Below are 7,334 nucleotides of genomic sequence, written 5' to 3'. Positions count from 1 at the left end.
TGGATCTTTTATCTGACATACGGCTGCTAACACGGGTAGCTTCTGTGCTGCTTGCTTTGCTGCTTCGTCCGCCAGGGCATTTCCCCTTTTGTCTCTGGTGAACTCACCTTAGTGTGAGCTTTTAATTTTTACTACTGCTACTTCTGTGGGTAACATCAGGGTCTCCATCAAGTATTTTACAAAGTCTGCATTCTTTACAGGTGTACCTGCAGGGGTCAAAAACTGTCTAGCCCTCCATATGGGGCCATAATCGTGTGCAATCCCAAAAGCATATCGAGAGTCAGTGTATATATTTGCTGTCTTTCCTTCTGCATGTTGGCATGCTGCTGCCAGGGCCTTAAGCTCCGCTTCTTGTGCTGAGCGGGACGCTGGTAAGGAGGCTGCTTCTAGGACTACATCTTCGGTGGTTACTGCATATCCTGTAAGAAAAGATCCTTCTACACAATACCTTGAACCATCCACAAAGAGTATTGGGTCTGGGTTTTGGAGTGGGGTATCTTTTACATGTGCGAACCCCACTGTTTCCTGGGCCATAAGGGCCATACAATCATGTTCATCAGTTTCAGGCAAAAATTGTGACCATACTTTACCTACGTTTTCTCCCCCTTGCTCCAAAGGCAGTAAGGTAGCTGGGTTCAATGTAGTACAGCGGTGTAAAGTAACCTGCTCAGGAAGAAGAAGAGCACAAATTAATCTCAAATATCTTGCAGTGGACAAATGCTTAGGTTGTACTTGAGTTAGAATAGCAGTAATATCATGTGGTGGAAATGCCAGGACCAAATCTGAGGCCTTGTTTAACATTGAATTTACAGCAATAATAACTTTCACACATGATGGGGAACCTCGGGCCACAGGGTCTAGTCTAGCTGAATAACATGCTACCGGGCGCTGCTGTGGTCCATGACTTTGTGTGAGAACTGCAGTGGCATGTCCATTTTGTTCAGTACAGTACAAAGTATATGCTTGCGTAGAGGTACTCCATGGATTGGTGTCACAAGCCGCTACCAAACACAACTCCTCCTCATTCAGTTGATAATCCAAAATACTTTGAGAATCTCACTTTTATCAGGTTCTGCAAATACTTGATTAATACAAAAACAAATAAAAATAAAACATCCCCAAAAACTTTACATCAAATTAACAATGTCCAGACAAGTTTTGTTTTGCCTTCTCCCTCATCTAAATCCATAAAGACTCGTGTGAGTGACGTCACCTCGCCTCCTGTGTAACTTTGCTGGAGGGGGATGGTCTCTTACACATAAACCAAAATTGTACCTAATCAGTTCCTTCACCCTTCCCCCCTTTGTGGACTCTGCGAGAGTGATGTAGCAGAGTTCAAAACTACATCTCAACATAACACTAATTTAACCCCTTGTAATGTGCAACAGCCTGAAACAAAAATGACTTTTTCCTGACAAACATTTGATCTTTACAATGACATAACTCATGTGTGAAATCAAAAACAAAACAATTGTAGTTAGTTATTCAATAAAACAGAAAATATTATCTCTGATAACATTAATTACTGCAAACCAATAAACAGTATAACGGTGGGGGTCACATACATTTTCAATACCCCGTGTCTCACAGTATCTGTAGTTTAATACATCTGAATTTTCAAAACACATGAAATCTGATCACATCATAACACATAAATATCGGAACTTTTATAACCAACAGCGCTTGCGCATAAGAGAAGAAATTTATTTCGGTTTGTAGACATTACTGATATATATATATATATATATATATATATATATATATATATATATATATATATCTCAGCAGTGCATATTGAGATCCCTTTGTCTCATCAGCCCTGCAGACTGCACCCAGTCAGCCCCCCTCCTCCTCCTCCCAAACACAGCACACTTTAGAGGGGAGGGAGGGGGGTCACAAACTCGCAGCTTCTCACAACTTCTCACAACTTCTCACAATCTTAACACTTTCAATGCCGGCAAAACAACATACGTATCTGCAATCATTCATCACACCATTGTATAGGAATTATCTACGTTAATGTTTAACCGTACAATCTGACGGCCACCATCTCTATATTATGATGACGTGTTGTTTCATCAGTGAACTAAAACTGGAACTTCTGTAAATAGAAAAGACACTACAAATGACAAAATTAACAAGGTGATTATTTCATACTGATTTGGATGGGCCGGGCGTGGCCACATCAGGGGCAGGGGGGGGGGCAGCCTCTCCCATTGGAAACAGTGTACGCAGGGGGTTTCCCACCAACAATGAGGACACACTCAACATGAGGTACGGACGCCATTACCGGGCGTCGGCTGGTCCTGTTTTCTAATACATACAATATGACACAAAGTCATACAAAATATCTATATCAGCATTTAATGTTGTGTCCATTCATTTCAAGAATAAGATTAAATTTCTTATCTCACCAGCAGCAGTTCTTCACCTCCCCCTTCTCTTATCACACTAGTTGATTCTAAATTATACCATATGGGAATTTACTATAAGGTCATTTGCAACATTAAAACAGCTATTACTTCTATCACTTCCTTTGCTTTAAACTTTACTTTATAAAATATGAATTTCCTCTGACACTTTTCATCTTTCAGCCATCCACGTTTTGTGTCACAACATTCATTCCATTTTTCTGCGTCTAACCGTCCATGGGATTCTAGACCACATGCTTTCATTATTTATTTTTTTTATTTATTTATTTATTTGTTCCCTGCGTTGCCTTTTTACCTTCTCTTTCTGCTACTACCTGTTTGGCGGTTTGTCCTTTGGGGTGCTCATCTCATACTCTTGTTACAGATTCTAGCTACTGACAGATGAATTCCATTCTCATCTGTTTTATACAGTTTCTAGTTTCCGTACTTACTCCTGTTACAGATTTTAGCTACTGATAGATGAATTCCATTCTCATCTATTTTAGACAGTTTCTAGCTTCCGTACTTACTCTTGTTACAGATTCTAGCTGACAGACGAATTCCATTCTCATCTGTTTTAGACAGTTTCTAATTTCCGTACTTAATAGGGACACCAGTTCCCCATTGTCTAGTTATAAGTGGTCGCCTATAGGCAGACCCTAAGTTATGTAGGGGGTAGTTTTCCTGATAGGTGAATTTCTGGATTTACGATCCCCTAGTAAGCTTACACCCTTTTAACAGGTGCTTGCTCACCCATATGCCATACCTCAAACTTCTCGTTTGCCGTGACTGTTTCCCATAGCCCTGCTATGATGGAGGGGACTCTTACCCTTCTCTCTCAGTTTTTATCTTCACTAACAAACACTATGGCTATTGGCTGTTAGGGAAAGTCCCACACTACCTTTCTCACCTATTTTATACAGTTACTTATCCCCTCAAAACCCTTTTAAACCTTCTTCTACTCTGGCCAGAGAATTAAATTCCTTTTATAACTAGCTTACTTTCTTCTTATTCACTTTAAACACCACTCAAGGAGATATCCTCCACACCATAACAGTAATATGACAAATATTCCTGATCCAAATAATAAGGCAAACGTAAAATCAAGCTGTTCATTTGACATGCCGGATTATCAGATTGCACAAAATTCTGGAATTTTGAGCTGAAAATCAGTGCATGATAATCCCCGCAAGTACCTCAATGCTGTACACACATTTTCGGTATTTTGCCGGATTATCAGATTGCACAAAATTTTCGATTTCCGGGCTTAAATTTAGCCTATCATAATCCCCGTAGTCACCTGAAGCATGTACACATGTTTTTGGTAATTTGCCGGATTATCGGAAGTTTTTTTCCAAAAACAATTTCCTTATTCTAAAATGCATTTGTGACACAAAACTGGGTTTCTACAACATTCATACAAATACTGCCATGGAGATCAGGCACTTTATCCTGAGGGTAGGATTACATATAGACTTGACCAGATTTTTACACTAAAAATACCCTCATGTGGCCCCTCTATCCCTCAGGAGTACTACCGGGAAGGTGACCTACCAGACAGGAAGGTGCAGAGCAGAGTTTGTAAGAATTAAGTCTTCTTACCTTGCTGCAGCAGTGGTCTGCACGTTCCTTCGTCCGGGTGGTCGCCATTCAAGTCCCGGGAGATCCCCTAAGGTGGGGTGCCGTCCTTCTGGTCAAGTCCCTGGTTCGGGCGCCAATTTCTGTGATCGCAATTTGAGTCACGTTACGCCTTGATCTCCATGCAGGTTCAAATCAGGTGGGGGGGGGCGAGCTCGGAGAAGCAACAGATACACTGAGACGTTTCTCAAAGTAAAAATCCTTCTGACTTTATTTAACTGTAGTGGTCGCTTTTATAGCGTCAGAACAAACAAAGAACATTCCATAACATATGAGTCATCTGTATATTCAATCCTTACATCCTTACATCCTTCTTTCCCATTGGTGGAACACAAGGTATTCCCTTAGGTTTCCTTTTATGCTTAGGGGGGTTGGTCAAGTGATTGACCGCCATCTGTTCGCAATTTCAAGACACAGCAGAGCAGCTGTAAACTATTTCCTCTCTTAACCTTTCTAAAATACCCATTCTATTGTAACACATGTTCTCCTCTATAACATTTCACTCCTTGGGGCCCCAGATACATTATACATATATTTATTCCATAACACCTCCCCTCATGCCAAATTTTATGGTCAAAAGGACCATAACAATTATATTCTATTGGAAATAAAAGGTGGATTTCTGACTTTAGAGAACAGAGGGTAAAATAATAGACATGTTCCTCACCTCTGTACCTGAGATATGGTAAAATCTGTCCTTTAAAAATTAAGCCCTCATATGGCTGTGTCAACGAAAAAATAAAAGAGTTATGACTTTTGGAAGGCGGGAAGTAAAAAAACAAAAGCATAAAAATTAAACTTAGCCTGGTCCTGAAAGGGTTAATCGAAGACTGAATAGCTATTAAAAATGATATTAAAAATAAAAGGGGAGTCCTGACTACAAAACAGAGGGTAAAGAACAGAGATGTTCCTCCCCTCTGTACCTGAGATATGGTTGTGTTATACTAGATATTGTCTATAGAAGATATACATGTTAACCCTTTCAAGACCGAGCTCATTTTGGCCTTCAGGACCAGCCCCATTTTTTCAAATCTGACATGTGTTACTTTATGTGGTAATAACTCCGGAATGCTTTTGCCTATCCAAGTGATTCTGAGATTGTTTTCTTGTGATATATTGTACTTTATATTAGTGGAAAATTTGGTCAATAAATTCATTGCTTATTTGTGAAAAACATCAAAATATCAAAATTTAGAGAAAATTTGCAAAAATTATGATTTTTTTAATTTTAAATGTATCTGCTTGTAAAACAGATAGTAATACCACACAAAATAGTTACTATTTCACATATTCCATATGTCTACTTTATACTTGCATAGTTTTTTGAACATTATTTTATTTTTCTAGGACGTTACAAGGCTTAGTACTTTACCAGCAATTTCTCACATTTTCAACAAAATTTCAAAAGGCGATTTTTACAGGGACCAGTTCCGTTCTAAAACGGCTTTGAGGGCCTTATGTACTAGATAGACCCCATAACCCATATTAAAAACTACACACCTCAAAGTATTCAAAACAGCATTCAGAAAGTTTCTTAACCCTTTAGGCATTTCACAGGAATTAAAGCAATGTAGAGGGGAAATTGACAAATTGTTTTTTTTTTGCTGCAAATTATTTGTAATACATTTTTTTCTGTAACACAGAAGGTTTTACCAGAGAAACGCAACACAATATTTATTGCCCAGATTCTGCAGTTTTTAGAAATATCCCACATGTGGCCCTAGTGTGAAAAGGGACTGAAATACCGGCCTCAGAAGCAAAGGAGCACCTAGTGGATTTTGGGGCCTCCTTTTTTTAGAATATATTTTAGGCACCATGTCAGGTTTGAAGAGGTCTTGTAGTGCCAAAACAGTGGAAATCCCCCAAAAGTGACACGGTTTTGGAAACTGCACCCCTCAAGGAATTTATCTAGGGGTATAGTTACCATCTTGACACATCTCTTCTGCTATGTTTATTGGAGTTTGCCTGTGAAAGTGAAAATCTGCTTTTTTTCTGAAAAAATATTTAAAAAAAAAGATATTTGCAAGGAATAAAGAATAAAAAGCACTCCAAAACTTGTAAAGCTACTTCTCCCGATTACAGCAATACCCCATATGTGGTACTAAACTGCTGTTTGGACCCACGGCAGAGCTCAGAAGGGAGGGAGCGCCATTTGGATTTTGAAGCGCAGATTTTGCTGGATTGGTTTTCAGTGCCATGTCGCGTTTGAGGGAGCAAAACGGTGTAAACCCCCCAAAAGTGACCCCATTTTGTAGACTACACCCCTCAAGGAATGTTTCTAGGGGTATAGTTAGCATTTTGACCCCACAGTTTTTTTGCTGAATTTAGTGGAATTAGGCCGTGAAAATGAAAATCTACTTTTTTCTGAAAAAACATAGAAATTTTTAATTTTTACAATGAATAAAGGAGAAAAATCACCCCAAAATTTGTAAAGCAATTTGTCCTGATTACAGCAATATGCCATATGTGGTAATAAACTGCTGTTTGGACCCACGGCAAGACTCAGAAGGGAAGGAACAATATTTGGCTTTTGGAGCTCAAATTTAGCTGGAATGGTTTTCGGGTGTCATGTCGCATTTGCAAAGCCTCTGAGGTACCAAAACAGTGGAAACCTCCCAAAAGTCCCTTTAGGGGACTGGAACGAGCGATCATTAGGTCGCTGGTACAATACACTGCAGTACTAATGTATTGCAGTATAATATCATTTTTACAATCTCCTGTAACAGCGTGATCGCTGTTCCTGTCCATTAGTCCCGGGTGTCAGCTGTAATACACAGCGGACACCTGCAGAATATGGCGCGGGCGCAGCGCATGAGCCCGCTCCATATATAACCCCCCGCACCACGACATGCTATTAAGTCGTGGTGCGCGAAGGCGTTAATGCGCAGCGGATGGTGCAAAGTGAAAATTTAAATTTTCCACTGATATGCCATTTTAACGCACAATATGTTGTGCCCAGTTTGTGCCACTGAAGACAAGTACCTCATACAATGTTGAGCAGGTTCTCCCAGATATAAAATATCATATATGTGGACGTAAGCTGGTGTTTGGGCACGCTGTGGGGCTTAGAAGGGAGGGAGCGCCATTTGGCTTTTGGAGCGCAGAGTTTGCTTGGTAACTGTTCTGTTTGGGGTTTTGCTTTTATTTCAGTTTATGAAGTGGGGGTATGTGTGAATTGGGCAGAGTACATCAGGACATAATAAGAGGGTATAATAATTCGGTAAATAAATAATAATCCGCAGATATGTGGCCAATGTCGCACTGATAAATGGCGCCTGATCTTAT

The sequence above is a fragment of the Rhinoderma darwinii genome, unplaced genomic scaffold (assembly GCF_050947455.1).
Source record: "Rhinoderma darwinii isolate aRhiDar2 unplaced genomic scaffold, aRhiDar2.hap1 Scaffold_122, whole genome shotgun sequence".
In the NCBI taxonomy this organism is placed as follows: Eukaryota; Metazoa; Chordata; class Amphibia; order Anura; family Rhinodermatidae; genus Rhinoderma; species Rhinoderma darwinii.
The sequence above is the reverse complement of the archived record's forward strand: the minus strand, read 5'-3'. Positions refer to the sequence as shown.